This window comes from Uloborus diversus, chromosome 4, assembly GCF_026930045.1.
Source record: "Uloborus diversus isolate 005 chromosome 4, Udiv.v.3.1, whole genome shotgun sequence".
Taxonomy (NCBI): domain Eukaryota; kingdom Metazoa; phylum Arthropoda; class Arachnida; order Araneae; family Uloboridae; genus Uloborus; species Uloborus diversus.
In genome coordinates, this window is record NC_072734.1 from 7,269,832 (window position 1) to 7,297,782 (window position 27,951).

A 27,951-nucleotide genomic window follows, 5' to 3' on the forward strand; every position below is an offset into this window, starting at 1 on the left:
TATAATTCAGCAAAATATGGAGGGATTTTTTTTTCGGTAAGTGAAGAATTCTCGCCCTCCTAAAAATTTAAACCTCTGCCGCCACTGGTAACTATTATTACAAGAATATCACAAAATAAACTGTACCGTAAACCGGGGTTACTTTAGACTGACGGGGTAACTTTATAAAAACCTGTTTTTTATTTTTGAACCGTTCTGGTGGGCTTAATTTTACAATTGGCGACCCCCTGGTGGTCTCAGGATTTCAAGAATCACTTTTCAGAGTGTGCTGACATCGCCAATTGATTGAAACAGTAAAATGGTGTTGGCAACACTGATTTATGTGTTATCCGTGATATCAACTGTTTTCAGTTTGTTGTCCTAACCTCTTCTGGTGCCACCAACTGAGCAACCTTTTGAATTCGGACGAGTTATTTTCTGATTACACAACTATTTAAGATGATTTTGTCTTTTTTTTTATTTCTGTAACTCAATTCTACGATTTACTATGAATTAAAACATAAAACAACACAAGTTGGAGGGGTAACTTTGATACATGGGAAATTCTGAATCTCGCCGCATCTGCTGCAGGATTCGAATCCCAAGGATCATACCTGGAGAGAATGCACTGTTTTCAGTTGACTTGAAGCCACAGATCAAAGACTGCTGTGAGTGCACCTCGGATAATGTTCACGATATGAGAAAGATCTCATGTGCCTCATTTATTTTTAAAATTTTGTGATTTCTGTGCCTTATTCTTAATTTCCTTTCGAGCGTTTATAATTTTTGAATCTATTCTTTTCAAGTTCTAGTTCAAGTTTTATTTTATTCTAATTAAGTAGTTACCTTGATATATTTTATTGTAGAAATGAAGAAAAACATTACGATGGCTGTGGTTTTACATTTTAAAAAACACGCTCGATGTGATTTCAAGCTTTTTTCAACTGATGTTTTATAATAAAAAAAGTTTCCTATGAATTTCTCTCTTTTTAGTTTGATTCAAACCTGATTCCTGCTCGATGAGCATGCTTAGAGTGGTAGGAACCACTCTACGTGACTTAAGAACCATTTTTCATTTGAAACCAATTTTTTAAACCCAAAAAAATGGAAAAATTGAATTTTGTTATTTAAAAAAACTCAGGCTATCTTTTGGATGGGGTAACTTTATTACAAATCACCGAAACAATCGTTTTAGATGGAGAAAACACGTTGTTGCAAAGTAACCCCGGATGATGGGGTAATATTAATTTAAAAAAGAAATGACCCTCCCCCCCCCTCCTTATTCAATATATCGAAGAATTTCAAAAGGCAATTTAAAGCTGAGATGTTAAGCTATCGTTTGGTTCAAGAATTGTTGAAATATTTTGAAAAATGAGGGTGCTACAATACAAAATATGCGAAACCTGTATTAAAGTAACCCCAGTTTACGGTAAGTGGTTGCTGTAATTTGTTTCATTTATTAATTATTTATTTAAAAATAAATATTTGAAATAATACTTTCTTATTGCTTCTGAAATGAATGACTCAAGTTGATAACCTACAAGGCGCCTCACGCCGATTCGGTGTTTTTTATCGACACCCGAACACTTCCAGAAATTTTTCGTACTTCTTACCTAAACTCTATATTTTTCGATGTCCCCCCCCCCCTCTCCTAAAATGCTGGGCCGTGTCCACACCTGAAAATTTTCAAGAGTTTTTTCATGATTTTTTAGTGCATGTGATCCTGATTTTATTAATGACTTCTCTTACGCGAATATACTCCGCCATAGCAAAGCAATGCAAACACAAACAGCAGTTTCACCGACTGATGTATTCATTTCACCCCACTTTCGCTCGTAGAAGGACAGTGAAATCTCCAGCAAAGATCGGTCCTTCACCCTTCCGGAGAACCAAGTCAATATTTACGTGCTACCCTTCGCCGCCAATATTTCGAGAGTTATTTGGTGATGGAGGAGAACCAGGAAACCGATAGCTTTCGAAAAATCCAGACATAGAAGTGCTGGCGTGTGTGTGGGTGGGGGGGGGGGGGAGAGGATTATAACCCTATTCATGAAGAAATAAAACTTATAAAAGTACAATACAACTTTCTTTTCAAAAAAGTACAATTTCTAAACGTGTCTGCCACTCTACTTATCTATCTGCAATTAACTATCTATACCTATTTTATACCTATCTATATCTAACTTTCTATACCTATTTGTACCTATCTATATCTAATTTTCTATACCTATTTGTACCTATCTATATCTAACTTTCTATACCTATTTGTACCTATCTATATCTAACTTTCTATACCTGTAACTATCTATATCTAACTTTATATACCTGTTTGTACCTATCTATATCTAACTTTCTATATCTGTTTGTACCTATCTATATCTAACTTTCTATACCTATTTGTACTTATCTATATCTAACTTTCTATAAGTATTTGTACCTATCTATATCTAACTTTCTATACCTATTTGTACCTATCTATATCTAACTTTCTATACCTATTTGTACCCATCTATATATAACTTTCTATACCTATTTGTACCTATCTATATCTAACTTTCTTTACCTATTCGTACCTATCTATATCTAACTTTCTATACCTGTTTGTACCTATCTATATCTAATTTTCTATACCTATTTGTACCTATCTATATCTAACTTTCTATACCTGTTTGTACCTATCTATATCTAACTTTCTATACCTATTTGTACCTATCTATATCTATGCCTATCTGCCAATATCTATTCATATCCATTAATCTATTTATCATTTTATTCTTGTTTATTTATATCTATATTTACCTCTATCTACATCTATTTATATTTTATTAATATGTACTCATATTCACATATCTATCTGCCTATTTATTTATTTCTCTATCTACCTATCTATCTATCTTTCAAAACTTTACTTATGAACAAATAGTCTGAAGTAACAAAATAAATAAATATTTTGTGCTATAAAATAAAAATGTAAACAACAGCGTTTGAAAGAAAAAAGAAAGAAAAGAAAGGAGGGGAGCATCCGTTGAAATATTTTAGAGTGATGAAATAAACGAAAACGGTGATCGTGATCAATTTCACAAAACAAAACAAAACAGGGGGGGGGGGGGTGATTTGTGAATATTAAAAGGAAAATTCCAGAGAAAGTAATGATGTGTACTTACGACATTCAAAATACTTAAATTTTGTACTAAAAACAGAACAAAACAAAAAATTTAAATAACGTAATATTCAAAAATTCTAATTGCTTTCCCTCCCATTTTGCACGATTCTAAATTTCATTTAAAATTCAAAACGTGAAAATAAGCCTGATTAAATTTTTGAGTCGTATTTCAGATTTTTAAAGCATGAACTGCTAAAAAGAATATAGAACCTCCCTTAAGGGACACCTCTATTTAAGGGACATTTTCTCTGGTCCCAGTCCCTTTGAATTGGGACCTCCATGTATTTGCCTCTAATTAAGGGGCACTCTATTTAAGGGACAGTCACAGAGGGAAAAAAATGACCAAAAATTATGTATAAGTGGATAAAAAAAAAATGAATTTACTGGAGTTCAGGTACACCTTTTCCTCTAAAAATTAATTGATGAGAGTTTAACATTAAGATGTAACATATGTTAAAGAAACAAACATATAATGTAAAAGTCTTGCAGAAAGTTACATGCATGATTTGCCCACCCAGATAATTCATCAAGTAGGCTCAAGGACAAGGAAGAGGGCACAGAAACTGACTAGCTTTTTATATAAAAATTGAAATGTGAACACTAATTGTAATTCACGATGTTTTGCATTGTAAATTTCATGACATGAACAAAATTCATGCAATGAATTACTTCAAAATAATTGCTTTATGCGGCAAAGCTTTGGACTTACCAAATATTTGACTTGAATAAAGTTAATAAAATAATAAAAACTTTAAAATATTTATTAAGTGTGAATCTTATTTAGTTGTGTGTGAAAAACGTATAGTATTTAATCTTAAATGTTAATAGTTTGTTAAAAAATATATATATACTGAGTTCACACATTGCAGGAATAAACTAAAATATACCTCCTAAGAAGGGACACCTCTATTTAAGGGACATAATGCCTGGTCCCATTAGTGTCCCTTATTGAGAGGTTCTACTGTATTTATTGTAGAGGCGTTAAATATGTCTCTGACAGGGGCTATAGTTCTTTAAAACTAACAGCAACGTTGAATACCTGTAGCCTGTAGAAGAAAAAGCATCGTCATGGATACTCCCATTGCACCTGAAGAACTTTTTCCCGAATGTAGAACTGTTTGTGGGAGAAATATTTTGACAGCATCTCGTATGCCTGTCGTGTTCGGAACGCACATGCTCTGTTGGTTTTATACAGAGAGAACATGGTGGCTAAACCATTCGTATGGTTTTTTTCATCGTCAAATCATCCATCCATCACGAAATGACCTAAAATTTTCATTTATTTGAAGTCAAATCGTTCGAAGCTAAGGAACTACGAGGCAAATAGAATCTCATCTACCTATCACTATCAATTTCATTTATAATGTTGGGAAAGTGATGCAACCACTCATTACTCTTTACCATCACTACAACTGAACTACAACTGGTGGTCGGGTAGTAAAATCTTCGTCTTCTAAGTCGAAAGTCGTGGGTTCGATTTCCCGCCGGTGCTCTGATTTCCTTCTCTTGTTCTGTAAATCTTTGTTGTGTGTGTGTCCGGGGGGAAGGCGTTTCGGACGCAGTTTTATGTATGTATGCTTAACTTCTGTGTAAATAAATAAATAATACAACAGAGTGCACGCGCGAAAAATCACATTTTTTCTTCTGATTTTGTGCTGCTGAAATCCTGCCGCCATCCAAACAGCATGGGCGTAGACCGAGAAAGGGAGGGGCAATAGCCTGTTCATAGCGGAAAATCTGTGATCTTCATTTTTCTCTATAATGTCGCGAAATATATTTTAAAATTGCATTTTTCAAACTTCAGTTTCGAAAAATTTCTGAAGGAGAGCCGCTTACCTCTGATTTTTTCCTTAGCAAAAAATAGTTTGAAATGGTCAATTTTTACTTTAATTTTAGCCATTTCCAGAGCAGGGAACCCTCCGCCTCCTCTCCCTTTTATAACGTCGCTAAAAATAAATTAAAAATAATCGCTAGGTGAAATTAGGGAAACTACGAATTTCTGATCCCTTATCAGAACATATCGAAGGTAGCTTAAAATTGTGCTGCATACTAAGTGCCTTGCCTCCATTATTTTTTACACCGATAGATGGCAGCACCATCACCGGATCGAACAGTTAATGAGAATTTAGAACTAGTCCAGGAGTTGATAGCTACCTGGTGCTAGCACCCCCAGAAGTATCGTCTCACTTGGAGGACATTGGGACCACGAGCATATTTAACGTCGCCCAGTCGCCTTTAATGACGACGGTGGGTCTTCGACCATCGAGGTTCGAGCCCAGGACCCTGCGGCCCCGAATCCGACACTCTACCGATCGGGATACCACGGCCCCTAATAGAGAATTAAAGAAGCATTTTCAGGCCATTTCAAAAACTTTCCGAAGGATACTCGCAGTCGCCTCCCAGAACATCTCAGAAAATGCACCGGAGGGAGCCCCGCATCGATCACCAAAGAAAGAAAAGGAAATTTTGTTTTCGAAACCAAAAAAAGTTCCGAGGAGGAACCCGTTTGATGTCCCCAAAAATGACCCAAAGTTGACCTCAGTTCTGAAAAAAATTTGGGGAGGGAACCTCAATCTACTTTACTGAAAATGCGAATTTTTTACATTTCTTCGGGAATAGACCCTGAAGCCTTTTTACGACCATCTCTAACACCCCCCAAAGATTGACTATAACTGTGTTTATACTGCATTTTGGAGGATATCCCCCGGTACTCTCACTATAACCTCTGAGATTACCAAAGACAATCTAAAACTGTTTTTAGGACTTGTAACTTTTGGTATTTATCTTTGTGATCGTTTTTTCAAAGCAATAAATTACACATAAAGAATTTATGAGTACAGTCGGATCCCGACTTACGTGAGGGATGCGTTCCAAGACTCCTCGCGTAAGTCGAAATTTCGTGTTGTGGAAAAGCGTTGTGAAAAAGATTTTTTTATTAATATACCCAATCATTTTAAACATTTAAACACCTTTTAAACTGTTTTTGACAATTTTTCAACTATATATTACGGTATATTCAGTAAATTACAACCCATTAGCCAGGGCTAAAGCAGAAATACATGAAATACACCGCCAGCTCAGTCATTTACAGCCGAGGACTGCAGTTTCGTGTTTATTAGCACTCATCAGCCCGGCATAGGAAAGTGACTTTTCTCCGCTCACCCCACCACTTAGCTGTGAGCCTTAGGTTCCACCGCCCTGGGGGTCCGCGTAGCGGGCCCCCCGCACGGCTGGGTGTGACGGTCGATAGTCATCTGAGCCACTAACGGTCTTGGTGCTTATTGCGCCGGGGAAGGTCCCCGTGCTGGGCGTCAGCAAAGCTGGGAGTTTACCCCTCAATGTGTGAGCCTTGCTCGCCCATAGGAAAGTGACTGAGCTGGAGATGGAAAACCTCTTAAGGAAGCCAAGAGTGCCAAACAAACTAGTAGCTAATATAATTAGCACAACCAGACGAGTGACCGACGCAATGGTTCGGTTCAACTCGAAGATTGAAAGCAAGGCATGGTATATTCAGCAAATTACAACCCATTAGCCAGAGTTAAAGCAGAAATACATGAAATACACCACCAGCTCAGTCATTTCCAGCCGAGGACTGCAGTTTCGTGCTTATTAGCACTCATCAGCCCGGCATAGGAAAGTGACTGAGCTGGAGATGGAAAACCTCTTAAGGAAGCCAAGAGTGCCAAACAAACTGGTAGCTATGGAAATGACTGAACTGGCGGTGTATTTCATGTATTTCTGCTTTAGCCCTGGCTAATGGGTTGTAATTTACTGAATATACCATGCCTTGCCTTCAATCTTCGAGTTGAACCGAACCATTTCTTCGGTCACTCGTCTGGTTGTGCTAATTATATTAGCTACCAGTTTGTTTGGCACTCTTGGCTTCTTTAAGAGGTTTTCCATCTCCAGCTCAGTCACTTTCCTATGCCGGGCTGATGAGTGCTAATAAGCACGAAACTGCAGTCCTCGGTTGGAAATGACTGAGCTGCCGGTGTATTTCATGTATGTATTACGGTGTTTTACATAAAGAGCTGATTTTTTACCTTATTTTTTAAAAATTTGCATTATTCAACATAAAATACTGTTACGATGCACAAAATCAATGATCAATGGGAGAGAGAGACATAAAAAAACTAAAAATAATAAAAAAAACAGCAATAATAAATCACTGCACTGTAAGAGTAGCTACTATACAGTAGATACAATAAGTTACATTTATAACTTAAAAATTGAAGATGATGATTTATCCTGTGCACTCTGATCGTCATTCAAATATATTTTTAAATACAGTAGCTTCGCATTTACTTTTATAACATATACATCTATGGTAACACACCTCTGGAACCCCCGGGACCTATACGGATTGTCTTCTCTTGACTTTTAACTATGAAAGATTCACCCATACCTAATTGTCGTGCTAACTTCGACCCAATTTCTAGTTGTTCAAGCGTATCAATTACCTTTTCTTAAATTGGCGCAAACTTTCGCTTTTTGTTTCCATCTTCAACCTTTAAATGAAACAGCGTGCGTAGGTGCCCCAATAATTCATCACCTTTCATATTTAAAATAAATAAATGAAAAATATGAGAAGTGTTGATACATACACACTAACAATGCTATGTTTCTAGTGCGGTATGTGATAACTTGCGTTGATGCTGAAAGGATGAAAGTACATTCACGAATTAATGTTTAGTAGTCAATAACAAAGCCGAAATTTAGCATCAAGATTCCATTCGAAATATTTTCGTGTTGAGAGCAAGAAATTCGGTTTAGCTCTAAAATTCGTTGCTCCTGAAAAACTCGCGTTATAGCCATTTCGCGTAAGTCGGATCGCGTTGTAGCGGGAGTCGACTGTATTCAACTTATCTTACATTTCATAAATTCACTTGAAAGAAAAATAATAAAAATAGTAAAAACTATTTGAAGGAAAATAGGCAAGGGAACAAGGACGTAGCCAAGGGGGGGGGGGTCCATGGGGTCCGGACCCCCCCTTCCCGAAAGAACATTGTCTGCTTTTTCTCGGTTGTTGCACCTCACGTCAACAAAAATTTTCCAAAGAGAGAAATTTTATGAAACCCGGTATTTTCCCCTTAAATATTCCCATTAATCAGCAGTTTTCCCGCATCCGAGTCAATTCAGAACACGAGAACCTTGTGCAATAACTGCAGTTTCCCAGTGCCTGTCTTTTACTGTGTTGCGTACTGCGTCCGAAAACGAAGAATTTCCGTATTCTTTCAACCCAGCAGGGTTGTGACCTTGAAATTCGGCCCCTTTCCCTCAGTCCACCAGATTGCCATCGGCAAAGTAATTGTCAACAAACATTCCCCAGTCTCTTTGGGGTGGTTTTCTTTCTTTCTTTCTTTCTTTTTTTTTTTTTTTGTTTCGACTCCTTTCCCGTTTGGAATTGATTTCCTAGACACATGCTGCACGAAGGACAGCCAGAGTGAGGTGCATCCCTGGTGAATCAGTAATTGAAATTCCTATTATTTTCTGTTTTAACACACAGTATCTTTCTACCACACACTTACAGGAAACATATCTTGAACGAAATTGTAATCAGAAGAAAATTAAGTTTACGCAAACTAGGTAAGTTGTAGTGTTTCCTTTTAAAGTTTTCTTAATAATACGAGCAATTTTATGTGTTAATTTGTTTTCCCATTTAAAAACTAAGTTCAGACAGCAACGAAAAAGAAATTCTACACATTTCGCGTGTCTGAGGATGAGAAAAAAATAAACATTAATTATTAATTAACTAATTTTTGTTCTTTATATTTTTGGTATGATTCATTTCAGATTTATTTTACATTTTGATTAATAATCCTATTTAAACTTTTAGTTTATTTTTAACAATAATAGATTAATTATCTCCCCGAAAGCTTACAACTTTTAAACTGTAATCCTGAAAAATTCTTTTTTTTTTTTTTTTGTTGAACATTTGTGTCTTATCTTTAGCACAAACTAGATTTTTACGGATGTTTTTCCACTCAATATTTAAACATGACCGTGAAACATATTAAATGTCCAAAAAGTATTTTTGTTTGAAGGTAAAATAAGTGAATAAATAAAATTTGAAGTTATTGCAACGAAATTACTTTTCGCTGTATCAAAATTTTGTAAAGCGAAGAATGAAACTGAAAATTACTCAAATATTTTACTGTGATCAGTTTATGAAATTGCAAGTTCGGCCATATAAACACATGTAATTTAAAAGTAGTTATTTGAAATTCGTACTTTTAAATCTTACTGAATTGTGAGTCTATGGTCCCAAGAGAAGAGCGGTTAGTCATTTTTAACTGAAGAAAAAAATCTTTCTTCGATGTTGTTCCGTTTTTCAAGAGAAGCATATTTGTATTTGCTTCATTGGAATAAATTATCTAATCGTTATTTACCGCCATTGTACTGAGGATTTATTTACTAAGCATCTATGCATCCATCATTAGTAAATTGCGATGGTAGCATTAAATGTAACAAAAAACGGACATGTGCATTTAACTATAAATTGGTGAAAATTTCTGCTATTTACTGAGTTACAAGCAAATAATTAAAAAAAGGTGAATGCGAGGTAAATTTTCTTGTGTTTTTCACTTCTATATCAGATTTCTTTTTAACTCTTAATTTCTTCAAGTTAAAATTTTTTGCTATTTCTTGCAATAGAATATGTTTTACTAACATGACATAAAAGAAAGAAAAAAAAAGTCAATACCTACGTTATAAAATATGATATGCTTTCGAGAATACAGAATGATTACAAAATTGCTTCTAAAATGGAAGTTATACCAATTTGAAAATGAGAGAATCAGAAGTGTTATTATTGTTATTTGAATTTTGGAAGGTAGATTTAAATCATTACTGGATTTTTAACCACAATCATTCTAAGAATTTTTTATAAAAGATTGTCTTTAGACTTTGGAACATCAGATGACTGAGGAGCAAAAAATTTACAAACAGAGGCTATAAGAAACTTATAAGTTTTGATTCCAAAAATTGGCTAGCTTTATTCATTGCATATAGTTGAAAATGTATCTAAGTTGATGCTACGGTATTATCGCAATCTCAAACGGGACGAAGATTACCTTAATGATCAAAATTTGACGTTTGACTCCACATTATGAAATTTTCGAGTCTGACACTTGCTTACTGCTAATAAAGACAGTAAAGTAACCAGGTTATAATCAAATATTGTCACGATAATTTGTAATAGAGCATATTGTCATTTTCCCTGTAGTTGTTTACAATTATATTTTTAATTTGAAAAAGACTGAAGTACAGAAGTTGTTTTGTATCAGCAGAATAAACAGAACTCGTGTTTGGTGGTGAGATAGGTGGGTGCGATGCCTCCTCTTGATCTTTTAAATGAAGCATCAAATTGAAAACATCAGAGGAAAAACGCCAATAATGTTCAAATCATTCATGACCTTATAAAAAACATTTATAAAAAGCAATCATTTGCATTTTTTCCAAAATGTTGTTAAAATAAAAATACACAGATGCTTAGTTTCATTCATTATACATTCCATTACTCGATAGGTAAAAGATCTCTCAGGTAGTCGTTTGGCTTGACAAAATTGAACCCCTAGTGCAGTTTCGCATCGAAGAGAGCTCAAGTGTCTCCATCTGGTGGAAACTCGGCATCAAAATTTCTTGTGCCAGTCACATCTGCGCCTTAATGGTAGCATTTGAAAGACTAGATGCCACATCGGTGGTTCGCACTAGGTCCGAAAAGGCTAAAGCCTCTTAACGAAGCCCCATTAGAAAAAATAATACCATAGCGGATCCTAAGATAGCTTATTTTACCAATTCGTTGCAAAAAAAAAAAATAATAATAATAATAACGATAAAAAAAAAAAAGAAACGGCAATACGCCTTTTTAAAAAAAAATGATTCCAGCAAAGGAAGTAAGTCTCCGTCCATCAAAGAGATACAATTGTTTGTTCAAGATTTTGAATGATGGTTAGAAATGATAATTAGAAAACGGATAAAATTAGAAATTTCATTCAATTTCGTATTATCAAAAGAATGTTATAAACGTAGATAAATAAAGAACTAGTACAAGCTTTTTAAATGAAACCTTGCTAATATTTTCGTCGAGAGGGTGGTTGAATTTTGCCAGAAATCTTGATCAAATCGGGCAGGGTGGCGGAATTACGTTATTTAGCATTCATACAGTTATACATTCGACGCGATAGATATAGATTTCTTTATTTTTTCAAATAAAATGACTTGTACATATTTTGTTGAAATATATTACAAAGCTTTAATATTTTATTAAATTATCACCTGCATTTTCCAAGTAATCCCTAGAACAGTTTTCGTTTTCCGATTTTTTTTTATTGTGACTTTTTTATTAATAGGAATTATTATATTATCCCTCATTTTCAAAGCATCAGAACAGAGGAAGCTTATGTGATGGAATTTTTCTATCCATGTTTGGAAACTTAGTATGGGATAACTTTTAGTTTAACGTTAATTTTATAAACTGTCAATAATTTCTTTGCCACTTAATGTAAAATTTTTGTTTACTAATTTTAACAATTGCTCCATCAATTTCAATTATTTAATTAATTTTAGTTAATTATCATATTTTAATAATTAGTTTTAATTGGATTTATTTTTTTAACGTGAATATGAGCTACTAATTTTGCTTTAGCATGCTTCCTCTTTTGAAGCTCGCTCAACCTTGGACCCCCCCCCCCCTTAACAAAGTTCTAGCTACGTGCCTGAAGGGAAGAAGTTTCAAGTTCTCTCGTTCAACAAATTAAACCTTTTTTCAATGCAAACAAAAATTAATAAAATGATGAAAAGATATCCGACAATAGAAGATTATTTTCTATAAAGATCTATTTGTTGCTTTTCTTTTTTTTTTGCCTTTTTAGAAAAAAGTTCTAACCTAAAGTCACTTTACTTTCTATCTAAACAGCTACAATTCTCATTCTAAATTCAAACAAACTATAGTACACTGTAGTCTTCCCTTATTCACAAACTTCAAGGGTTTCGATTTTAACGGAAAATCTTAAACTCAACTCAATTCAAGCCCCCAGCTAAAAAGCATAATACATTACTAGGACAATGAATATGCAAAACTGCAGTTTTGCAATGCTAAGGAGCCCCTTATCCCTTACGGCTCTGTAAGTTGGTACAAGTTATTTTGAAACCCGAGGTGCTTTTTGTTCTAAAGGGAGCTCATACTGCTTTTTCAATCTTTTTCTTTCTAATTGACGATTTAAATCTTTGCGAATCAAATAAGATTGCGAAGCAGTCTTCGGGGGTTGGTGAGCGTTAGCGAGCAGGGGGCAGAGCCCCTTAGTACTTAATAAAAATATTAACATGTATGGGCGTGGTTTTGTTGTTCTTCAAAAAAAAAAGAAAAATGCATATTGAATATGTACCGTTTGACTCCTCCCTCACCCTCATAGAAAAATCTGAATGGACGTGAATATTTTCCACTTGTATTTTCAGATCAATACTGAATCGAAGGAAAATATCAAAAAATCATTGCAGCCGTCTAAATCTCACAATAATGCAAAACAGGTTTCAGAAGAATAAAAATGCATTCGAAACATATCTAGAGCATTTCAACTTTTAAAAGTGCAATAAATATCGTATTCACTCGGGGCGAACTGGGTCCTGCAAGGGGGCTGCCAGCTTTGACCTCCAAAGGACGTAAAAAAAAGGGGGGTGGGGGGGAATTTGAAGGTTTGGCAGTTTGAATTCAAATTATGTTTTTCGCAATCACGAGCGTGTGTGCATTTGTGTAGACTCGTGTGCGTGTATGTACGCGCGCGTTTGTATGTATGTTGGCGTTCGCGCATGTGTGTTATGTAGGCGTGAGTGTGTGAGTGTATGTAATCGCGTGTGTGTGTAAGCGTTCATGTGTGTAGGCGTGCGTGTGTGCAGGCGTGTGAATGTGTGTATGTACGCTTGTGTTTAGGATATGGATCTGCAAATCTGGAGACTTTGCTCACTTAGAGGCGCAGCATCGGGAGGGGCCGGTCGACGGTGGCGGTCTAGGAAGATTGGGCGCCGCAGATTGGGCGCAGCATATTGGGCGCCGGGAACTTTGGGCGCCGAGCATTTTGGGCGCCGGGAACTTTGGGCGCCGAGCATATTGTTCCCAGTATTCCCGGGGGCTAAAATGCTCGGCGCCCAATGTTTCCGGCGTCCAAAATGCTCGGCGCCCAATGTTCCCGGCGGCGAATTTTGAAACGCTCTCAATCAAAGAGTTCTATAATAGGGTAGAGGAACGGACTCGTATACTGCTTCCATTGGCCGCCATGACCAAGCACGGAGGCCGGTTTGAGAGAGATTAGAGTGGCAAGAACGGTAGTTTCGTTATGAAACGTACTGCGGCGATAAATGTTTTTTACTGCGTCAAATTGCTGATATTTTTCCTCAAATGCAATTTCAAATGGAAATAACGATGGAATCTGTTGGGAATTTTTGTCAAATAATTTGAGGTTAAATTGTATAAAAAGTTTTAATGAATGATGTATAAAAACATAATGCACTGACAGAATACAGTGATTTTCAACAGATAAATCGGGAACTTTTTAATCAATGCTCAAAAACAACAAAAAACTCTACATATTTTATTAAACAGATTATAAAATAGTGTTTAAATTGTTGGATCTTACTTCATAACAGGGTTGATAAAAATCAGGATTTTTAAAAATATATATATAAAGACTCGGATTTTTTTTATTTAAATCGGATTTTTTTGATTTAAATAGAATTTTTGAAATTTAAATTTATTTAAATATAGTATCTGATATTAACAAGTTAAAATGCCCAAGTTAGATGTTAAATTAGATAATTCTTTTTCTATATATTGTTAAAAATTCATAAAATCTAAGTTTGAGTAATTCAGAAATCAGTAAAAAATAATTACACATCAGAGCTTGATAAAATCTTGCTACAATATAAAGTCCCATATCCATATGGGTGTATTTCCCAGACATTTTTTTACAATCAAAATAAATAACACCTTCCTTTTTTCTAAGAAAAAAAAGGAAATATTATGGAATTACATAAACTGAGAGAGAATAAAAATAGCGCAGAACAATGAATTATTTTCCTTTTTTTTTGGAAAAATAACACCTGAAATAAAATGCACGAAGAAAAAAAGGAAACCATATGCTTCTTGTATCTTACTAATATTATATATGCGAAAGTTTGTCTGTATGGATGTATGGATGTATGGATGGATGTTTGTTACTCTTTCACGCAAAACTACTGAACGGATTTTGATGAAACTTTACAATAATATAGCTTATGCATCAGAATAACACATAGGGTAGTTTTCGTCCCGTTATGGGAGCAAAACCCCCTTAGGGGGGCAATAAAACACAATTTTTGTATAAATTCTCTAATATTGGGATGAAAAAATACTTGCACATATTTACATTATCTGTCCATCGAAAGCTCTGATTTTTTCTGCTGAAGATGGCACCTGTTCGAAATTTCTAAGTAGAATAAAAAAACGAGTTATGAGCTTTTTAGATCCATGTTCGAAGGCTTTCCTCAACTCAATACAGTATTTAGTGTATCATCTCAACTCCCTGTCGATAGCGACAATTGTTGTATTGTTGACTTTCTATGCTTTTCGTGATTGTTCAAGGCTTTTCTCAAGTCAAATCTTGAAGTAAGATTTTTGCACAAGATTGGCAAATAATACATGATTTGGCTGATGATTTTCCATTTAAACGGAACTTTAATGTAATTAATGGTTTTTATTATTATTTATGCTGATTGAACACTTACTCATTATCCAAACAACCAGCAGATCGCCAAAATTTTTGCAGAAAGATTTCCGTAGCTGATGCATTTGGCAGTTTTTTCAACGTTGCTGTTTTTGAAGCCGAAGACTACGTCATAATGTTTCTCAGCCTTCACCATGTAAACAAAATATCGCCAATCAAAGAATTTTCAAAAGACTTTTTTTACTGTGTTAAATAATCCAGCAACTAAATTAGGCAAATCCATAAACAGCACAAAAACTTTCATTAATTTTCCTTTTTGCACAATTTCAAACAATCACCAAATTTTATTTCTTATTTTGGTAACATTTCGGATGAAACTGTTTAGCGCCATTTTATGGTGACCAAAAATATCTCTGCATCTGGCGACGATATCTCTATAACGAAAATTAATATCATATCGTTTTACAAAGTAAGGAAAGAATGGGGGAGCATCATCGAAGGTACCCCGAAACGACTTTCGCAAATTCGGTAAAATCGCACCAAGAGCCACAATGATTGAAATTTCCCGAAATTACTAAAGCAAGTATAAGGGGATTACGAGCGCAGCTACTTTTTTTTAATCACTTCGTACTACATTAGCCATACAGAGAAGGTTTTAGACTCCATGTTAAAAAAAAAAGTATCAACAGATTAATCTTTTTAAACATGAGAAGATTAATTTCATGTTTTTAAAATTTGTATATGCTTAAATATAGTGCTTTCGTTTCTAAATCAATACTACTTTGCTCTTTATACTTATTGCTATTTTAGTTTTATGGGTAAGGAAGAAACTCGATTTTTAATCACGTCAAAAAGATGTGTTTTAAATTCTTTTACTTAAAACAGAAAACAAAAGCAAGTAACGATTTTTTCTAATAATATTACTGACCCAGGCAACGCCGGGTATTTTTGCTAGTTTTAAATATTTTAATAAAACTCATCAAGGACATTTTCCATGCTACGACTAATGTTAAATTGAGCACCCTCTTAAAATTTGAGTAAGAAACTGAAACTTTTACAGCATAATGCTATTTGTAAGTCTTAAAAAAAAAAAAAAAAATATTTTGCGAATTCTTTCTTTTTTAATGTTAATTGCTACTATGATTTTTTTTAATATTTTTCTTGGGTTTCAATTAAATTTATTTAATAACAATATGATTTTTTTTTTTTTTTTTTTTTTGTTTCTTTTAGTAAGAATACTTATAACTAATGTTTGTTTGTTCATTGTTTTTCTAATAAAAATACTCTGAACTTCATGTCCATCAAATTCAGCCTTTTGAACTTTTAAAAATTTTATCTTTAAAAATCATGATTTTTGCGAATCAATGATTTTTTTTTTTAATCAACTGATTTAAATCACTCAGCCCTGCTTCATAAGAAAAAAATAAATAAAACTTTTATGCATCATTTTTTTATTTACAATGTCACATTTATTTTTAACAAAACAAACAGTCTGTAAGATGATCCTCTAATTTTAATAACATGAAACAAATTTATTTGCACTATTTATTACTTCTGTATGTTGTATCCAACAAGAATACTGTGTTGCCTTTGAGTAAACTTCGGACAGATTTACTAAATCACATCACCAATAAAAAGTTAATTCCACATATTTCACTAACCATCTGTTATCATAGAGTTCGATAATAGTTTGAAACATATTTTTATCAAATGCAAAATTATTCACTTTTGTAAACACTAACACAAGCATGAATAAAGTTTTTTTTTAAATTGCTCATCTAAAAATGTTTAAACTTTGATTGAGTGCGGTTGCTCTGTTTGTGCAACCATAATGAACAAGATTTCACCATTTTAAAAACATAAACAAAGGCGAAAAGCAGAATAAAAATCTTTTAGTCGACTCGAACTCAATACAATGTTTTGTATTCTGCCGCATATTGACCGATCCCAAGCGGTAATTCTGTAGACGTGCTAATTCTTTCGGGAACACTAGATGGCACCACTATTTTATTGTTTATTTCATGTCAGTTTAGCTTTGTTTTTAGTGTGTGAGAAGAAGATATTAAAAGTAATCAGTCAGTGCACCTATTGATGTGTAATTAACCAATTAATTAAGAAATAAAATATCTTATAACTTCATAGCTAATATGATTACTATCTTTTTTTTAAATTAAAAAATAAAAATCTTAATGTAGAAATTCAAGAGAAAATGATCTATGATACTTTATCATGTGTCGATAGGTTTTATGACGGGTACAACACATATTTAATGCTCAAAAGTTTACTTTTCATGTTGAAAATTACATTGGCTCTTTTTTTTTTCATATACAATGGGCATTTAACATAAAATGAAAATGATTATTTTTTTGAAAAAAAAATCTGTTCTGTTTTATTCAAATAATCATGCTTTTAATTCTGTCCCTCCTGCTCCCCCTCAGTTCTTATATTATCAAAATTAAAAAACAAATTATGTTTCAATATTTCTGATTATGAACTCAAAAATAATTTCAAGAAAAGATCATTACCCTTATCAACTTAATATAAATAAATAAAAAGGCAAATTGAGAACCAGAAACTGGTATTGGATTGTAAACTACTAACCAGGCTGGTCTTATTCATGCAATCTGCATGCATATCCTCCAGACAGCATGGTTATCCCACCCAGAGGCTGCTGTTTTGCCCTTGTTATGAACTCATCAGTTTGGAACAGTCAATACCCAGATAGCATTTTTTGCTTGCAGCAAACTTGCAACAAATTTGCTTTGCAATTCTGCAAACTTGCATCAAATTGGATGAGACAAGTCTGCAAGTCAGATGCAAACGAGATGCAAGCTTATGCAAGCCTTGCTTTCCCCACGAAGTGAACTTGCAGCAAGTTTGTCCTGCAAGTGTTATCAAGTTTGCTGCAAGTTCGTTGCAAACCAGCAGGAAAGTCATTTTTGTGGTATCAAACTTGCTGCAAGTTCAAAGCAACTGAAGCTTTGCTGTGACAAGTTTGCTTCAAACTGAGCTTTGTCATATCAAATTTGCTACCAGTTCATATCAAATTTGCATAGCATTTTTTTGCTTGCAGCAAACTTGCTTTGCAATTCTGCAAACTTGCATCAAAATGGATGCGACAAGTCTGCAAGTCTGATGCAAGCTTTGTAGTCCCCACGAACTGAACTTGCAGCAAGTTTGTCCTGTAAGTCATATCAAACTGTTGCAGGTTCATTGCAAATTTGCTTGGGTGCATCAAATTCTGAAAATTTTCTGCAAACTAATAGAAAAGTTTGTTGTACCAAATTTCCCACAAATTAGTGAATAAGTAGCCATTTTTTTTAACAAAAAGTATTGTGAACCCACTGCAAACTAGAGCATACTTTTATTGTATTCATTGCAGAAATATTTGTAATTGAACAAACTTTATTGTATTAAAAGTTGAAATTAAATTAAACAATGAACACTTATGTTATGCATCCAAGAGAAGTTTGTAATAGTTTGGAATAAGTTAAAAGTACCTTTGATCTGATTCACGAAAATTTGATACAACAAAACTTTTGTTTTCAGAAAATTTGCAGAAATTATAACACAAAGCTTAACAACTGCTAATTTTATAAAAGTTCTTCTCTAAACAAATTCTCACTTGTTTTTTAATAAAGGATTAAAATCTTTTCAAAATTTTATATCCCAATTTACACAACGTAATACAGTAAAACCTGTGAAGTTGACCACCTGTCTAAGTTGACCGCTTTTTTCAGGCACAGAATTGGTCCTTATCATATAAATCTATCTTTGTAAGTTAACACTTGTTTAAGTTGACAACAAAAGTAATGCACCACAGGTGGTCAACTTATACAGGTTGCACTGTACTAGCTTTATTTACCAATTAAAATTTGAATAGGGCATTTCATTTTTCTTTAACAAAAATTCTCATGCATTCATCGAATGCTGTAAATACAATGTTAATTATATACAGGTGAATGTAAACTTAATCCCAATTTGCAAGTAAATTTGAAGACTTTTTTTTAACTTTATTATTTACTATGTAGGATCTGATTCAGGCGTAAAAAGTTTGCTAATGTGTGATCATACATTCATCTAATTTTATGAAGAACAGTTGATTATCAAGCAGATGAACACAAAACAAATCCCAAATTCAACATGACATTATATTATTATTAAATAAATTTATTTGTTTTTGGATATTGAACTGGCATTTAGTTCACGGTCTCATAGCGACCTTCTAACAAATTTGAGCACAGGAAGTAAGGTATAAGTCAAATTGTACAAGTTGTACTGAATAACATTGAATTGATACAGTAGACTTCTCCAGAAATGTTAATTTTTGCTATTATTTTAATAAAATATACTTGTTAAATTGTACAATTCAAACTAAATTATATGGAGAATAAATTACTAGTAAATTATTTTTTTGACTTTTTTTTTCTATGATATAAATATATGGCACAAGCATCAATTAAATAAACTTTTACTCTACAGAGACTTTTCAGTTTTGTGATAACCCTATCCTCAGCAAACACAAAATAAATTTAAAAAGACAGTTATAATAAATCAATACAGACTGTTTATTAACAATAATTACAAACAAATCGTCCAACAGTATTTACAGAATATTATAATACATCGATTCTTCACACTTTTCTTCATTTCTTTGTGTCCTAAAATAAAAAAAAAGCATTGTAGAAAAATTATAAGTTTTACTTTCATTAAAGAATTCTGCTAACAGTAGTCTTAAAGACAGGCATAAACTATAGTTCCCCAGTTATGAACCCTACTCCCATTAAAGGAACTACTTGAAAACCACCAATTGCTAATGTTAACTTAAAGAGAAATATATTTTTAATGTTATATTTGCATCTATTTTCAAATCTTTTTTCAATGGAGAGTTTTTGTTACCACACAATTTCTGTTTTTTACTTCTATTAAAAATGATGAAGAATCTTTGCTCGTAAATTTCATTACTTTTGGAGACATTTTCACTTTTGAAACATGTTTTAAAAGAAAAATTAGCCTTGTATTCTCAAAACTATTTAATGCAAAAATAATCGCCAGCACTGAAATGCAAACTAGACCCGTTAAAACATTATGGTCCTGTGGCATTAACATAAGCGATCATTTTTACAAGACCAGGAACTGATTTACAGATCCCCAAACTCTGGGCGCAAAGCAGATTAAGCCTTCTAATAGAATGAACAAGTCTCGGCTAATATGAATAGTTTAAAATCCCAGTACCAAAATATAATTTTTCAGATGATAGCATATATAAACAGTGCGAAGCTTCTTTTAGAAGTACATCATATGAAGCAGTGAGAAGCGAAGGGATGTAAGTGGACATATGCAAGTTTTGAATAAAATGACTAAGTGGACTAACATTGATTTTTTTTAAAGTCATGCTGTACAGCAGCACCTTCCAGGGTTAGGGTTGCCAACCTTGGAGAAACAATTTGACAAGCATCTGTAGCAGGGTTGGCAAGATTTTGGACACAACAGTAAAAACCACGGTTTTTACCGTCCTGTCCAAAACTACATTTTTTGAGAAACTATTTTGTGAGAAAATATCAAAAACAGAACAAAATGCATCAAAGTTATGTTTTATATTGAATATTCATTCAATGGTGAACATTCAAGTATAAAAAATATACGTACTTGAATGATACAGCTAATTCTAATCTAGTTACATAGAAGTTGAATTCATCATTAAACATTCCAAATTGTATGCATTTTTTTTTTTTTTTTTGTTTCATAATAGTAACCAAACTTTTTGGCATTTATGCACGTGTGCAAAAGAAAGTGTTCAAAATATAGTTTAATAATTGACTGAAATGCAATAAATAGTTACAGATTGTATATTATATTAAAATATGAATTTTTAAAAAAATGCACAAGTTTTAAAATTTTAGTGAATGTATTTAATCAATTTATTATTCTTTAATCTATCGTAAAAAAAAATTAAAATATCATGTAAAACTTGAACGCAAAAACCATTTTAAAAAAATATTTTTTTTTTCCACCAAAAAATTACATTTAATAACATTTTTCTGAGTTATAAATGGAACTGAAACTAGTTGTCTTGGTAGTGCAGTGAATTTCTTTTCATAACTCTACCAACTGTTACTAAGAAAGTTTTTGCAAAAAAGAGTTATGGGCAATTTGTTTAAGTAAAATATTTATTAATGAACCTTTCAGAGAAAATACAAATACTCATTAATAAAAACTTATTATTATTTATGCATGATTAATATTGCAGTAAATATGAGGAGATTTGATTACACTTTTAGCTTTAGCATACTTTGACAGATTAGTGTATTTTTGGACGGTAAAAAACGCCTGTTCTGTCCGAAACCAGTTTTAGACAGTCCAAAACTCAACCCTGATCTGTGGTGAATTTGAGGAGCAGCTCGGTATTTTGCATAAAATTGAACAAAAAACTAACTTTAAATCTCAAAAACACTTATCTAAAATTATTATTGAGCTACAATAATCATTTTAAACACTAGCATAAAAATAATTATTTTTTACTTAATAAGACCGTTTTAAGCACTATGTCATGCCTCATGCTTTTGAACGCTCGACTGTGAAATGCGGAGCAAAATAACTTTTTTTGCAGAGCTACGGAGTTTTGCAATCTCACTGCCTCATATGGAAGTTCAAAATTTAATTCAGCTAAAGTATGAAAATAATAATAAAAATTTAAGTTTAACATTGATGGAATTGTTGGTGAACATGATGAAAATTATGTATGAAAGAACCTAACCAAGCACCAAGTACCTAACAAAGCACCTAAGAGAATAACAAAAAGTAGATACAGTAAAACCTGTGAAGTTGACCACCCTTGTAAGTTTACCACCTGTCTTAAGTTGACTGCTTTTTTCACGCACGGAATTAGCCCTTATCATATAAATCAAACTTTGTAAGTTGACCATTAAAGTAGTGCACCGCAGGTGGTCAACTTACACAGGTTTCACTGTATCAGCAAACTTAAAAAAAAATTATTAATAATAAAGCTGAAAGTTCATCTGTCTGTCAGGATCTCTGCATAGCGCCTAGACCGTTCGACCGGTTTTCATGAAATTTGGCAAAGTTAGTTTGTAGCATGGGGATGTGCACCTCGAAGCGATTTTTCGAAAATTCAATGTGGTTCTTTTTCTATTCCAATTTTTAGAGCAAAATTTTCGTAAGATGAACGAGTAAATTACGAAATTATCATAACGTGGAACCGTAACATGGGCACAAGCCAATTGGCGAGATACAAAATTATCATAACGTGGAACCGTAACATGGGTACAAGTCAACTGGCGAGAAAATTCACCATACATTATTTGTAAATATACAGGCGAACCAAAAGATCTTTTAATTTTTCTATTACGGGTAAAGCCGTGCGGGTACCACTAGTACTGAATATTTCACGTTTGTTGAAAATCTTTGATTGAAAGAAGACATACTTTGTTTTAAGTAAAATTTAGAAATGATAGTTTAATAGCATAATCCAGCCTTCACATTCTCAATAAATAGTTTAAAAAAATTAATTTGGTGAGTTTTCCTCAAAGCAAAAATCCTGACTTGTCAACACCTACTTGTAGCATTCCCCACACAAATTGTAGGCTTTATTACTTCTAAACAAGCTTAGGTTTGTAAACATGACGGAAATACAATACCGGTTTAAACTAAAAAACTCCAATCGTTCAAATTTGCTTGTGAACAAAAGCTTACTGAAAAAACATACAAATTATAAATAGCAAAAGCTGTCATAAATCCTGCTGAAATTTTAAATGGGTAATTGGTTGGTCTAAACTTGGCAGGAAGTAAAATGAAATGACAAGTTTAAAATCTGATTTTCAATGCATACTCAAAAATTTTTGTGTTTTCCCCCTTTTTCTTTAAAAATTCAAGCTAGCATATATATTTGATATAGCCGAAATGCATTAATTTAGCTTACATGCTAAATGCGATGTATATATAAGATTTTCAAAAAGAGCTAACCTCATATACAAGTGCATGATATTCTTTTTTAATGTTATTTTCACAATTATTTACTATCTAGTCAGTCCAATTAACTTAAAAGTATTTATAATTAAAGCACTTATTTAGAAAAAAGAACAATCATTTTTACCTCTATGTGTTTTTTGCCGAACATTAAATACATTTAAGTATTATCTATGCACACCTATTTGACCCCTAAAAGTAAATTGAAAATGAATATTTATCTTGAAAGCAAATAAGAGGGGAAGTAATTATTCTGCTGCTGAATGCTTTATATAAAGCCATTCAATAAAACTTGGGAAATATGATAGGTTGCGGTTACTAAGATATGGTAAACATTTTTGACTAGAGGTGCAAGAGTTTACACTGTGAAAGATTGTTACTAGTCAAAAACCTGACAGCCCAGCTTTAAAAAATCCTATTTATGAAGTTTATTAATAAAAATGTTGTACTCAAAAACTCACATTATTTCTTGATGCCAGCTGCCATATATCCTTATACACCCTTTGACAAGCAGCTATAAAAAAAACATAAGAATAAACAATAGGACATGCTATATTTGCTAATACATTTAACCATAGCTCAAAGTAAAGTCAACAAACAAGAATACTATTTTGAAATTGTCGACTAAAATTATTTTATGGAAATATAACTAGTTTTAAAATTGGAGACAAATATTAATAATGGAGCTAATATTTTGAATAATAAAAACAAGTTATTGCTAGAAGCTAAACTAAGTTACAGTTAAGTCATATATTCAATTTAATTTGAATTCCGAAATAAAGCCATATATTGAACATATGAAATCATCTGGCAATCCACAGGCAAAAAAGAAATTATTCAAGCAAACTTCGTTTCGATAAAGGTAAAAAATCCTACAATAATGATCAGAATAATCATTCTGCACAGGTATATTTCAAGCCTAGTGTTAAACACAAAAGTTATGTTTTTCCTTTTTTTTTTTTTTTTGGTATAAGAGATCTCAAAGAAATGCTTTTAAATTTTAAATCATTTCTCTAAAACAGCTTCTCAAAATAGTTAACAATAATCAGTGCAAATGTAAATCATGCTGTGCAACAAACATGTCTAGAAAGATGGCATGAAATTTACAGAGCTCATAGAACATTTTCAGTGTCGAAAAGTAGGATATTTTCGAAAAAAGGAGGAAAAAGTAGAATTAATACTTGATTACAAAAGCAAGAACAAAATCAAAACAATTAAAAAGTGAACACATAAGTATGTCATTATATGTGCACTGCATTTTACTTGAAGTTTTGCCACGAGAAAACTACATACATTTATAAAAATCAGAATGCCCCGAAAGGAGGCATTAGTCAAAATCCCATATTCAGCAAATTTTAGCTGATGATTTGGCAAATCTGGAGATAAAATTGCAAGTTTTTAAATATCCAAATATTCCTTTTCATCGGTTGTAGGGGGGAAAGGGACACATGGGAACAATTTTTTACATTTCTTTATTTTTCAAAAAAATATTATCAATTTCACAATACCAAAATATCTCCAAGATTAAATAGGTAGCCTTTTCTTTGTGTCATAAACTTTTTAAAAAATGTCTTTAATTGCTTACACGTGCCCTTTTTGGGGAGAACATATAAACAGGCCTGGGACACATATGAACATGATTAAAAAATGCAGGACATGCATCATATTTTAAAGAACAAAATAACGATTTGCAATAATGAAGTTTGACTAAGCAATTTAAAATATGTTTTCACAAGTAAAAGAAAACGGTGAAATTACATAAAGCAGCTGCTCAAAGGAAGAAGTTTCGACCTGAGAAACATAAATCTCATTGTTGCAAATATTTGTCCAAGAGATCGAGTACTGGGACTGCTATTATTTGAGATTTTTTCAAGATTAATGTTATGTAAAACATGCATTGTTCACAAGTCTCCCCCCCCCCCCCAGTGTGAATAACCATATTTCACCAGTCGGTAAAATTTGAAGTTCCTATCAGAAAACAGAGGGTCCCTGATAACAATAATGGCAGTATTTTACTTTGTGCAAAATTTACACTGAATGAAATATACACCAATATTTTGAAAATTGGGATTGAAGACTGGTAAAGAAAACACATTCATTTGAAATGCTTATAATCAATATTTCACAAAAGATCATACATTTAATTTCATGAAAAATATTCTTTCAATGAGAAGAACAAATAGTATATTCGTAGTTATTCTGTCAAGAAGTTTTTACAAAAAAAAAAGGTACGATTGATCCAGGGTGCAAGGCAGCCTACCTTGGAAATACCTTGGAATGCCCCAAATACAAAAGAGTCTTAAAAGTTCTGGGTTGTGCTCTATTTGAGGTGCTTAATGTTTTTAGCTACATTTTTAGTTAGAGTAAAATGATTTTCATTAACATCTGAAAATTGAAATATTTTGCTATGTTGTAATCCGAGGAGGCATGAGCCCCAACTACATCTGATTTTCGAGACTCTATGGTACCTTAAATAAGCTTAACAAGAGTAAAAGTTAAAGTAGAATTTTAACAAATTTAAATATTCAATAATAGGTCAGGGCTACAAAATTCTTAAAAATTTTAACATGCCCTGCTGGGCATGTTTGTTGAAACAAAAAAAAAAAAAAAATATCGTAATACCCAGGTTTTTTTTTTTTTCAATTTTATACTAATAAAAATATTTGAATTTGTCGTATAGCATTAATCAGACAAAAAATTACACCTGTTTCAATATAAAACATAAAATACAAGTCAAAATAAATAGTAGTGGAATGTGGGGCAAAGCGAAATGGTTAAGATGACTGAGCTTTTTCAAAATGAACAAATAGGAAATCTGTTTTGAAAATTGCAATATATAAAGAAATAACATTACACATAAAATAAAACTTGCGTTAAAACATTATTTTTTATTATTGGCAGTAAAATTTAGCCTTCAAGAAAAAGTATAGTTTTTCCCGTTTTTGTTTTTTTTTTTTCATGGGACAAAGTTAAAAATAAAATATTTTCTATTTGATTGTGAGAATTTTTTTCGAACAAAATAATGAACAAATAAATAATAATTCACTAAATGAAAAGATAATGAAACAATAAACTAATAAATAAATTAATTTATTAATTGATACAAAGAAAATAAATGTGTGAATAAAATAGAGAGTGAATGCATAAGAAAATAAGTGAAAGAGTGAATTAATAACTGAATTATTTAATTAAGGAAAAATTAGTTAATTGATGAATACGTAAGTGATTTGGTAAATGACTGAATAAGTAAACAAAATGAATTATTTCACTTTGCCCCGCATGCACTTGACTAGTTGTGAAAAATATTAAAAATACAAACAAGCTGAATATTAATTCAATAAATACTGCACAGAATATTCGGAGTTCCCAATTAATATTTCAAATGTTAATTACAAGAACCTTATGATTTAATAACACCAAAAATAATTTTTGACTTACAACAAAACATTACAGTTTGAGTATAAATTTTGGAAAATTTCTTGTATTATCATATGCTTTGATTTTCAGAGGTATTTTTTTCTTGACTGATGTAGTATATCACCATAGTACAAAAAAATTCAAACTGTTGCTTTGTAATATTATCACATTCCACTTAATTTTAATGTAAGAGATGGTTAGAACATTAATGTTAAATTTAATGTTCTCAGATGGTCAAATGTTAAGTTATCAGTTTAGCAAAATTGCAGATAAACAAAATTTCCCATTAACTATACTTATTGGTTTACTTTTGTTTTAGGAATGATTTTCATTTTATTTGCATGAGGTAATTTACTTTTAATTTAAAGAAAGGATTCAATATGCCAACATAACGTAAAAAAAAAAAAAAAGAGTCCTAAGGTATATTTGAGATCGAGTTTGAAACTTTATTTTGGCCTTCTAAGACATCGACAGTTAATCAAATTAAAACATGCGGTTTGATAAAATCTGTCAAATAAAAATTGCTACCAACTGTATTTAAGCCATCCTGTATGCATATATTCAAAATTATTCATAAACATCAAGTTTAAAAAGCTTAACATTGAGCTTGAAACATGTGCTACGCTACAAAGAAATGCTTTGACGTGAATCGTGATAGTAAAAAAATATAAACACCAGTGCATTCTTCTGAATTACAATTTAAAGAAAATAGCATTTGAATAAATATTAAACTGCCAAATAAATACCTTTTCTCTGCTGTTCCAACGTCAGCTTACTTCGTCAATCCATCATGGCTCCCTGCTTCGCTTGCTTCTCCGTGTTTGGCGCCGAACCGAAGACTATGTACTACCGCGCATGCGCTGGGTGTCCGGATTGAAGCAAGTGTCCATCAAACAAGCGTTTGCAAGAGTTGTTTACGCTGGTGCCGCCCAACTTGCTGAAAGTCTGCCGCTAACCAGTCACGTCAAGTTTGACACAACAAGATAATATCAAGAAAAAATCAAACTTGCCGCAAGTGAGCATGCTATCTGGGTAACCGTGCTGGAGGCAAATATCCTCTTATTGGTGCTCAGAGTACCAACAGACTGGCAGTTAAATTAAATTAAGAAACCCAGCGAGAACCACCAGCAATGGTGTTCTTGGGTATTAAGTAGTAAGTTACTGCCTTAAGCCAGAGCTAAGGCAGAACTACAGTTAAACCTCTTGTTAAACCGCCCCTCGAAAAACAACCACAGTCGTAATTCGCCAGGGAAGATTATTTAAAAAAAGTTGTGTATAGAAATGTAATACAAATTCTCTCATTAAATTGCCACCCCTCTGTCCAGTACTGGACAACACCGCAGTCTCTGGATGAGAGAACTGGGCTGTTGGTATATTGCATGTAGCACTCTTTCGAGATTTTTTTTATGAAAGCTGCTGAAGGATTTCATAAACATATATTATAAACATATTATATATACATTTAATTGAAAGTAACTTGCCTTTGTATTGTAATTGTCAATTTAGCAGTGCATCCTGTACAGAGCCTGATCATTCTGATATTGGACATGGGGCACAATTCTATTTCAGGGCCCCCTTAAGGCCCGACAAAGGTTTTTGAGAACATTGGGCATGAAATTCATTTTGTGCTCCACCCCTCCTATTCCTGCTTATTCTATGTAATGAAGCTATAAAATATTTCGATACTTGCGTAGGGGGATTAGCACAGCC

The 27,951-nt window shown here is 32.8% G+C and overlaps 1 long non-coding RNA gene across 1 annotated transcript; it reads right to left on the reverse strand.

Moving 5' to 3' along the window:
* Window positions 1-19,388: 19,388 nt before the first annotated feature.
* On the reverse strand, window positions 19,389-27,042 carry LOC129220161 (uncharacterized). The gene is made up of 3 exons (XR_008580453.1): window positions 26,988-27,042; window positions 23,286-23,338; window positions 19,389-19,499 (listed from the first exon to the last, which is right to left on the reverse strand). It is a non-coding gene; the product is annotated as an uncharacterized LOC129220161 (long non-coding RNA).
* Window positions 27,043-27,951: the final 909 nt, after the last annotated feature.